Source organism: Bufo bufo, chromosome 9 (assembly GCF_905171765.1).
Source record: "Bufo bufo chromosome 9, aBufBuf1.1, whole genome shotgun sequence".
Lineage (NCBI taxonomy): Eukaryota > Metazoa > Chordata > Amphibia > Anura > Bufonidae > Bufo > Bufo bufo.
This window is the reverse complement of record NC_053397.1, coordinates 37507114-37517778: the sequence shown is the minus strand read 5'-3', so window position 1 is coordinate 37517778 and position 10665 is coordinate 37507114. Positions and strand designations below refer to the sequence as shown.

General features: G+C 49.0%; 1 long non-coding RNA gene across 1 annotated transcript; it reads right to left on the bottom strand.

Annotated features, from left to right (window-relative positions):
- Positions 1–209: 209 nt before the first annotated feature.
- On the bottom strand, positions 210–8081 carry LOC120979649. Its single transcript, XR_005774350.1, has 3 exons — positions 8070–8081; positions 3604–3613; positions 210–507 (listed from the first exon to the last, which is right to left on the bottom strand). It is a non-coding gene; the product is annotated as an uncharacterized LOC120979649 (long non-coding RNA).
- Between the last annotated feature and the right edge of the window lie 2584 nt (positions 8082–10665).

Genomic DNA, 10665 nt, shown 5'->3' with positions numbered 1-10665 from the left:
TCACTCTCAATGACCTCAGGTACTCCGAACCTACAAACAGTTTCCTGCATTAAATTCTTAGCAGTTGTTGTGGCTGTCTGATTTCGGACGGGGTAGGCTTCTGGCCACCCAGAGAACAAGTCTACCACTACTAGCACATATTCAAACCCTTGGCACATTGGCATCTGGATGTGGTCAATTTGACCGTTGTAACGGGTACTGGGCTTTGGGGAGACGTTTAGTTGGAGTAGGCTCAGTTCTTCCCGGGTTGCACTGCGCACAGATGAGGCAAGACTGAGTATGCCTCACCAGGACAGGGGTTATCCCTGGGGCCACCCATATTTTGTCTATTAGTTCTTTCCTGAAGGTCTTAGATTGGTGGGTGGGCCCATGAGCTATTGAAGCTATGAGAGGATAGAGAGCTTTGGGCAGAGATACTCTCTTTCCTTGGGTCCACAGTCCAGATTCTTTCTCTTCTTGGGCTGACTCTTTTAGCCAATCCAATTTTCCTTGTGGCGTGGCCTGCTTCTGTAACTGGACTAGCAGGTCCCAGGAGACCTCTTTTGATTTCTGTGTTAGGTCTGTTGTGGACTCTGTTGCCATCAAGACTTGTGAGGGCTGTTCTTCTTCCTCTTTCACTGCTACTTGTTTTGCTGCTTGATCAGCTAGGGCTTTTCCTCTGACTTCAGGGGTGTCAGCTCGAGTGTGCCTGTAGATCAATAAAATCTTCAGATTCTCCAGTATACTCCCCGCTTGGAAGAGGGAGAAGAGCAGCAGATGGGGATGTGAGGGAGAAGAGCAGCAGATGAGGATGTGACATCTTTGAATAGTGACATTATCAGGTAGGAGCAGGCTACCTTGCAACCGTAGGTGACCTTGATTAGTCAGATGCCTAGGTTGTGTTTGTTGGAGAATGGCAGAAATGTCATGTGGTGCTAGGATAGTGAGGGGGTGGCCTAGTACCACATCAGAAGTGGTGGCCAGCAGGGCACTGGCTGCATGTACAGCTCTGACACAGGAAGGGGCTGCCCTGGCTACTGGGTCCAGTCTCTTTGTATGGTAGGACTTTGGGGTCCTTCAGGGTCACAGTGACTGGTGGGACATTGAGGCATCCGATATCCTGGGGTACTCTGGCCCAGAGAGTATCGGGGATGAGGTGCAAAATGGTTTGCAGCGAATCCCCTTGCTCATATGAATCAGTGCAGAATTTTATTGTCAGACATCCAGCAGCTGTGGGTGTCACATAATTTGAGTGAAAACCACAAAGACCAAGAAGCAAGACAGTTTCTTATCAGAAAGAGGATCTTAAACTAACACAGCAGAAACTAACATTTCTGTGAAAAGAAAAAAGGTGGGGGTCAACTGATCCCACGTAGCTGTCCTGCAATGTGGTGGAATGATCTGCTAATTTAGCTTTTGTCCATTTGTCTGTAAAGCGCTGTGAAATATAGTAGCGCTATATAAGTGCATAAAATAAATAAATAAATTATCAGTGAGCAGTATTCACCGGTCTTATTCTCCACTATACTTTGCAAATCAGACCATGTACATCTATAGGTTTGGTGCACTTGAGACAATTTCCTATAAAATGGCACTGGGTGGGTCTCCGGGTCAGGCAGTAAATTCACTATGGTGAATAACTGTTGTGGAGTGAAAGACACATATTTTGGTGGTCCCTGTGGCCGGTTAAGTGCTAGGGCTTCTTTAAGGGTTTTGTAATTGCCCCTCTCTATCTTGCATGTTTATTTGCAATGCAGTAATCTGAGACTGGCGGTGTTTGGGTTCTGTGCATCAGTGCAACTACCCCCGTTCCATGATGCCAATTGGGGAAGGGTGTGATTCCTTGTGCCCAACACAGATTCTACCGCCTCGTCAGACTGCGATTGATCGGGCTCTTCTGTTTGACCTCCCACCATTATGGGTGTGGGGGTCATGATCTAACAGGGAGTCATAAAAGTGCCATCCGGGTTTATCATCGGGTACAGCATAGAGATCACCGGGACACTAGTGGTGACATAGGAGTGACGGGGGGGTCCGGAACCGAATGATATTAAAGGTCCGTTCATGGGCGTTGGCTGGGGACAAGATGGCGCTGTAGCTAACACGGGAAGTGATGGGACGTGCCGGGGAGTAGTTACCAAGGTGTGGTTTTGTGGGTGGGGAGCCCCACAGGCAAGGCACGTATCACGGGAGGAGGGATTCTGTTTACCACATGTTTTGCAGGTCCACCCACCTGCTTTCTTCCCGGCGCCATTATAGGGCGGTGGCAAGTCATGTATCAATGCAACACCAGGTTTACAGAAATATCTCTGTCTTTTCTCATCAAAATTTTGTTCTCCCCCCGTCTGTTCAAATTCTTTAATACAGTCCAACCACACACAGACCATGTCTGTCAATTTATCATCCTCTAACTTCTCTCTTTTCTCATTCAACAACGTCTGCCACGTAACAGTGCAGTGTGCCACCTTTTGTTATGTTATATAGATGTAGCAGGGTTAGCACTTAAACTCTTAACTCAAATTTCTTAAATCATCATGTTATCTTGAAACAAAAGCCATTGAAAAGCAATTGAAGGTGTTTGCTTCTCCGGTCCGCCACGTACTGTTCGGGTGAACAGTAGCCCTTCGGGACACTTTCCTCATTTCCCATCTTCTGGATCCTTCACCTTGTTCTGGACAACACAGAAACCCGATATAACACGTTGAGCCTAATGTCCCACACACTCTGGGTAGACACTGGCCGGTCTCCTCCCTTCTGTCGTCTCTCGGTCACAACATCGGGGTGACCGATTGACACAGGCACTTTAGAAGACCTTTGGGTTTCTATCAGTCTGTGTTTCCGTTACAAAGGGTCGCACATTAAAAACAATAAACCACAATACATCAAGGAAGAACCCTTGAGTACTGTCTCATCGTCTCTCGCACCTACTGGAGCCGCCTAAAGACCTCTGTATAGAGTAATCACTAGACGTGAAGACCTTTGAGTCCCGGTCAGCACACTCTGGGCTACCGCGAACCGCTCTCCACCCATCTGTGATCGTCCCCTTTATGGAGATTTGAGTCAGACACCGGGCTGAACTCCGATACAGGCACACAGGAGAACTCTGTGTCTCAGTCAGTGATACTTGTCAACAGGGTCTTCACAACTTATAGGCACAACACAGTACATCAAGACTTTAAAAAAACATATGGGGTTCTTACTTTCATGCCCTCGAGGACGTCCCAGACTGCTTCCGCACCCCTCCCTCAGACGAACTCCAAGAGGCTACACCAGGGGACACTTTATAGGCAAGATGACTCAATTTTCTTACCTCATATCACGGGTTGCGATCCCGGTGTCCGTTAGTGCGCCTCTCCTCGTCTGGTCTCTGGGGGTACGGGAACAGAGGGTCCAATCCTCGAGCCACACGATTGGGCATCAAAATTGTTCTGGTTCTGGCCAAGCTGCCAGTTCGGTTGATGTACTGCTCCAAATTAATTAATGTACGTGCACGGAGAGATCAAACTGAGACAACACACAGCTCGGAGTTATATCTCTGGTTTATTGCGGAACAGTAGACAGAATATATAACGCAAAGGAGTGGGGGGTGTAAGGTGGCGTGTATCTTTTCTATTGGCTATAAACTCTGTATTTTCTGTCACATCGATGACAAGAGGAAGTCCCCCCCCTCCCCCCTTGCTGGTGGGTGAAACCGTTACTTCTTCTTTCTTTGAAGCTGCTTGCTTGAACTGAACGGAAACCACAAAGAAGCACATGATAAAACACAAAGTAACATTCTAGTTTATAGGTGTTGGCTGAATGCCTGGCCGCCATATTGGCTAAACATAGTCCTCAACAAGCAAGTATCCATTTTGTATCCATAGTCCATAACAAAGGTACCCGGCCGAATTTTTTTTTCACAAAATGCAATCCCCAACCTGTACTCTATTGTGGAAAAGGAAGTCATGGCATGTCTGGCATACAGTGTTGGGGCAAGGGTCCATCTGACCACTGATACCTGGTCTGCAAAGCATGGTCAGGGCAGGTATATCACGTACACTGCGCATTGGGTAAACCTGCTGACGGCTGCCAAGCATGGAATGCAGGGCTCTGCAGCGGAGTTGGTGACACCGCCACGACTTGCAGGCAGGCCTGCTGCCACCTCCTCTACTCCTCCTACTCCATCCTCTTCGCTAACCTCCTCGGCTGAGTCCTATTCTGCTGCTGACTCCTTTATCTGGGACCCGTGGTGTTGTACGTGGCTGGGGGGAAGAACAGACGTTTAATGAGATCAGTGAGGATGAGGAACGGGACATGAGTAACTCGGCATCCAACCTTGTGCAAATGGGGTCTTTCATGCTGTCATGCCTGTTGAGGGACCCTCGTATAAAAAGGCTGAAGGAGAACGACCTGTACTGGGTGGCCACGCTACTAGACCCCCGGTATAAGCAGAAAGTGGTTGAAATGTTACCGAATTACCGGAAGTCGGAAAGGATGCAGCAGTTCCAAAACAAGTTAAAAAGTATGCTTTACACAGCGTATAAGGGTGATGTCACAGCACAACGGGAATATAACAGGGGAAGAGGTGAAAGTAATCCTCCTCCTACCACGACCACACCGGCAAGGACAGGATGCTTTACAGACGTGTTGTTAATGGAGGACATGCAGAGCTTTTTAAGTCCTACGCATCGCCACAGCCCTTCGGGGTCCACCCTCAGAGAACGACTCGACCGACAGGTAGCAGACTACCTCACCTCAACTGCAGATATCGACACTCTGAGGAGCGATGAACCCCTTGACTAGTGGGTGTGCAGGCTTGACCTGTGACCTGAGCTATCCGAATTTGCAATAGAACTTCTGGCCTGCCCCGCTTCAAGTGTCCTGTCAGAAAGGACCTTCAGCGCAGCAGGAGGTATTGTCACTGAGAAGACAAGTCGCCTAGATCAAAAAAGTCTAGATTACCTCACCTTTATTAAGGTGAATGAGGCATGGATCCCGAAGGGACTGACAGTGGGGGATGCATTTGACTATAAAAGGCCTGATGAGATGCATTGGGCTAAAAATGGTCCCCATGCTGCTGTATTTAATCTCTGCATGCCGGATGACATGCGTGACTTCTCCGCCACTAACTAGGGTTCAAGCCGCAATGTTTTAGTACACTTTCTGCCTGGAAAACATTATTTTTTCCGGCCGCTGCTACAGCAGCAGCTGCAACAATACCTAATTTTTCAGGCATGTGTACATGCCTAATTTTTCTGGCCTCTGGTGCTGCACTGTGGCTGCGAAAACAAAACAAAAAAAAAGGCACATACATGTGTCAATTCCCCTTCGTGATCGTTACCTTGTTGTGGTGAAGGGGCTTGCATATCACAATGAAGCGATCACCTCTATGAGTGTGTTGGCAATGTTGGCACACCCCAGATGATAAGGTCGTTGCTTCATTGTGAACAGACTAAAAGCGATCGGCTGGATAATTTTTCATAGAAAAAACATACATTTTCTTTGTGACCATCTAAGGTGATCATTAAAGCCTACTAGGCCAACAATGGGCCCACACTGCAGAATCATTGTTTTCTTGGTCACTTAACTGTCACTGAACTACCTCAGCACGACCATAGGCTTTGAAAAACCGCCATCGCCTGCAATCTCCCGAACGTGCGCACGAGCACAGTCATCACTACACCAAGATTGACGCATAGAGGAATAAAATTTATGTCATGAGTGTGTCAACTATTGACAACTCTTTGCGGTTGTTTGCGGTGCGTTAAACGGGGAGTTTGGTCTGTCAGAGTTTTGTCTGTCACTGTGAAGCGGGCGTAACCCTTAAACTACCTGATCGATACAACATCATACCTGATCGTATACACACACTGGATGTTTTAAAGCACGTTATTCCAAACAATTTAGGAATATTAGATGATTTATGCCCTATATGGATTAAAACCCGACTCTGCGTCAACTACGTAATTTTCCATGGGAGTTTTGCCATGGATCCCCCTCCGGCATGCCACAGTCCAGGTGTTAGTCCCCTTGAAACAACTTTTCCATCACTATTGTGGCCAGAAAGAGTCCCTGTGGGTTTTAAAATTCGCCTGCCTATTGAAGTCTATGGCGGTTCGCCCGGTTCGCTGTTTGCGACATCTCTATTCCTTGGCTTTATTCCTAAAAAAGGTCAATTAGTCCCTTACATCAGCAATCCCCAACCACTGGTCTACGTAACAGGCTGTGGATCATATGGTACTGGTCCGTGGGGGAGGGACAGAGTTGGACGGCAGGGACGGGAACTGTTGTCTCCTGTGCCCCACAGTTCAGCTTCATAGTCCAATGAGGCAGTGCTATGGAGCAGTATGGTCGCAATGACATCAGGGTCACAGGTTTCATAACAACGTTATTATACAGCCAGAGACCCAGGAGCCGAAGGTCGCAGTGACGGACTGAGCCAGGGCAGCAAGTTGGAGGAGTTTATTTTTTTTTTATTTTTTTTTGGGGGGGGGGGGGGTTATGGGCACTATTAGGGGCACTACGGGGGAGCAGTCGGTGCATTATAATTACAGAGGGCATTAATTGTAAGGATCCCACAACCGGGAGCACTATATTTAAAGAGGCCACTACTGGGGGGCACTACCGAAAATAAGACAGGGTCTTATATTATTTTTTTCTCCAAAAATAGGGTAGGGCTTATTTTGGCTCCATGAGCAACAATCACACATTTATGCTTGAACATAAAAACAGGGAGATCCGGCACGAGAGATGACAGGGTGCTGATTGGTGGAGGCGGGGGAGGGAGCAGGACACGCTCACCACCAATCAGCACCTCCAGCTCCAGGCAGCAGAGAGGAGAAGGACATCCTCCTGCTGCCTCATTGTTAGAACGTACAGGCTGACGGCAGTACAGGGTAGAGAAGCCGTCCAGCCTGCCCAGCGATGTACCCGTACGGTAGATGGAAGCGCGGCTGCCGGCATAATTTTGCATTTAGTGAAGCCACCAGCCGCGATGTATGCACAGGCTACCGGATTCACTGAAGGCTAAGTACTGGCAGACTGCGCTGCTGTAACTCCTGCCCGCCTCCGCCTCCGATCAGCTGGGAGAATGGAGATTTCCGGCGCCGAGGTCCTGCCCGCCCGCCCTGGCAGCTCAGGAGCCATTAGTGAGAGCTAATGGCTAACGGATCATACAGAGAGGTAAATTTATCTGTATGATCCGTTAGCCGGCGCATGCGCATAAGCTACTGCGATGCCGTACCAGCAATGGGCATCGCAGTGCGCATGCCCCGGCCGAGGAAGTCAGTGCGCAGGTGCGGGATCTCGCTGAATGGGATAGAAAACAGATGGGCGGGCAGAGGAAGAGGCTGGGCGGGGATAAGAGCAGAAGAGGCAGAGATGCCTGGGCACCAACGCGGTGGACGCCGCCCCTGGGCACTTGCGAGCCCTCATTTACATATGCATCAAAGTTCGTTTTTGGCAGTTTTACAAGTCCACAAAAGCATATAAAGGTACCGTTTTAATCATCTGTGTTGTGGCTACAGCGCTATGGGAACTGTTATAAAGGGGAAAATGTGTTGACAGACTCCCTTTAATATTGCAGCCTTTGCTGCATCTGTATTGTTAAATCAAGCTTTAAATACTTCAATAATTTTCTGGGTTTTAAAAAAACACCCATTTTTTGCTATACCCTCCATCTGGGGCCTCTGCCGCATTAGTCAATGTGCAATTTAAGCTAGAATTACAGCTATAATTTTCTGGGTTTAAAAAAAAACACCCTTTTTGGGCAAAATAGTTAATTTTACAGCCCTTATTGCATCTGTACATGTGAAATTCAAGCTTTACTTACTGCTGTCATATTCTGTTATTCAAAAAACACCCATTTTGGGCATACTACTTAATTTGCGGCATTGTCTGCATCTGTCAATGTGAAATTCAAGCGTTATATGCTGCTGTCATATTCTGTTATTAAAAAAACACCCTTTTTGGGCAAAGTACTTAATATTGGAGCCTTTAAGTGTATTCCCTTGTAGCTTTTTTTAAATGTAGAACTATGTTTTGGAGCAAAAACTAGGTATTATTCCACTTCTCAGAATTAAAAAAATAAATAAACGCATACAACAAACAACTTTCATGAGGTCTGACAACCAGTAGGTTTAATCGTCATCATCATCCTGTTCACAGTGCCAATTGCGTAGTTTGTGAGCGTTGATATAAAACATCAAAGTCAGGTACATTGGCAGATGAAACTTTGTTTAATGTCCTTAATTATATTTACCTTTGTTCTTCTTTCCATACGTGGAGTGTTAGACTGCTCCATCAAGCAGTGAGATGTTTACCTTATTCTGGAAGGAATAGCTCCCAGCAACTTGGCGGCTTAAAGGGATTCTGTCATCAAAAAACTCGGCTGTAAATGAGCCTCTAGGAGCAGGAGGGCATTGCTCCTGCTCCGAGAGGCTCCGTTCTCTCACCACTTGACATGTCCTAGTAAACTTTATTGACATCCTTGGTCTCCTCCAGTCCCGCAAATCCCACGCCTGCGCCGCCCCCTTTTGTGTTCGGTGCATGCGCAGTGAGGAAGTCGGCGAGCGTCCTTCACTCACTGCGCCTGCGCCAAAAACTAAACGTTAGCAGGGTTTCAAAGGGCCATCCACCTAGCCCTGCCCCAGAAGTGGAAGAGATTGAGTGCACCGATGCCCAACCACTTATGTTTCAAGATGAGTACATGGGAGGACCATCGCAGCGCGTCTCGGATGATGACGAAACACAGGTGCCAACTGCTGGGGCTTTCAAAAGTGTGCAGACCGACAAGGAGGGCAGGGGTGAAGACTGGGTGGAAGATGATGTGGAGGACGATGAGGTCCTCGACCCCACATGGAATCAAGGTCATGCAAGTGACCTGTGTAGTTCGGAGGAAGAGGCGGTGGTCGCACAGAGCCACCAGCACAGCAGAAGAGGGAGCAGGGTGCAAAAGCGGAGCGGCCGTTTACTAGACAGTACGCCTGCTACTGCCCACCGCAGCAAGGGACCGAGCACACCAGAGCCAGCTCCAAGCAGTTCCCTGGCGTGGCAGTTCTTCAGACAATGTGCTGATGACAAAACACGAGTGGTTTGCACGCTGTGCAATCAGAGCCTGAAGCGAGGCATAAACGTTCTCAACCTGAGCACAACCTGCATGACCAGGCATCTAAGTGCAAAACACGAGCTGCAGTGGAGTAGACACCCCTTAAAAACCAGGAAAGGTCTCTGGCTCCTCCTGCTTCCTCTGCTGCTGCAGTCTCGGCCTCTTCATACACCTCTGGAGTAACAGCGCCACCTGCCACCCCGCAAACAGAGGATCTGTAAGCAACCCCCCCATCTGGGTCACCAAGCATCTCCACAATGTCCCACGGAAGCGTTCAGCTCTCCATCTCCCAAACACTGGAGCGGAAGAGGAAGTACCCCCTACCCACTTGCGATCCCTGGCCCTGAATGCCAGCATTTCTAAATTACTGGACTTTGAAATGCTGTCATTCCGTCTGGTGGAGACGAAGAGTTTTAAAAGCCTTATGGCAGTGGCTGTCCCACAGTACGTCGTGCCCAGTCGCCACTACTTTTCCAGGCGTGCCATCCCTTCCCTGCACAACCAAGTGGGGGACAAAATCAGGTGTGCAGTGCGCAACGCCATCTGTGGCAAGGTGCACCTCACTACGGATATGTGGACCAGTAAGCACGGTCAGGGACGTTATATCTCCATAACAGCACACTGGGTAAATGCAGTGGCGGCTGGGCCTGAGGCGGATAGCAGTTTGCCGCATGTCCTTCCACCACCGAGGATTGCAGGGTGCTTCAGTTTGCCTCCTGTTGCTTCCTCCTCCTACTCCGCTTCCTCATCCTCTACTGGCTCCTCATCCGGTCAGCGTAACACCTTCACCTCCAACTTCAGCACAGCCAGGGGTAAACGACAGCAGGCAGTTTTAAAACTTATCTGTTTGGGGGACAAACCCCACACCGCGCAGGAGCTGTGGACGGGCCTTGAGCAACAGACCGATGAGTGGTTGGTGACAGTGAGCCTCAAGCCCGGCCTGGTAGTGTGCGATAATGGGCGAAATCTCGTAGCAGCTCTGGGACTAGCCATTTTGACGCACATCCCTTGCCTGGCGCATGTGCGTAAATTAATGGTGCAGAGATTCCTTAAAAATTACCCCAATATTTCAGAGCTGCTGCAAAAAGTGCGGGCCACCTTGCACATGCTGGCCAGACTGTGCGAGCAGCAGCAGCAGGCGATAGTGGAGTTTCAGCTGCAGCACGCACGGGTAAGTCGCTCTGCGGAACAGCACCACTTTACCACCAATGACTGGGCCTCCATGCGAGACCTGTGTTCCTTGTTGCGCTGTTTCGAGTACTCCACCAACATGGACAGTGCTGATAACGCAGTTCTCAACGTTACTATCCCACTTCTATGCCTCCTTGAAAAATGGTGATGGAAGAGGATATGGCACAGGAGGAGGAAGAGGGATCATTTTATAGGGTTTCCGGCCAGTCAGTCACAAGTGGCTCCGAGGGTGGGTTCCTGCACCCACAAATGCCAGGTACACAATTGTCCAGCCAGGGCACAGTTCTGGAGGATGAGGAGGAGGAACCATGTTCACAGCAGGGTGGCACCCAGACCAGCTCATCACTGGTGCGTGGCTGGGGGGATACAGAGGACACAGACGATATACCTCCCACAGAGGACAGCTTTTC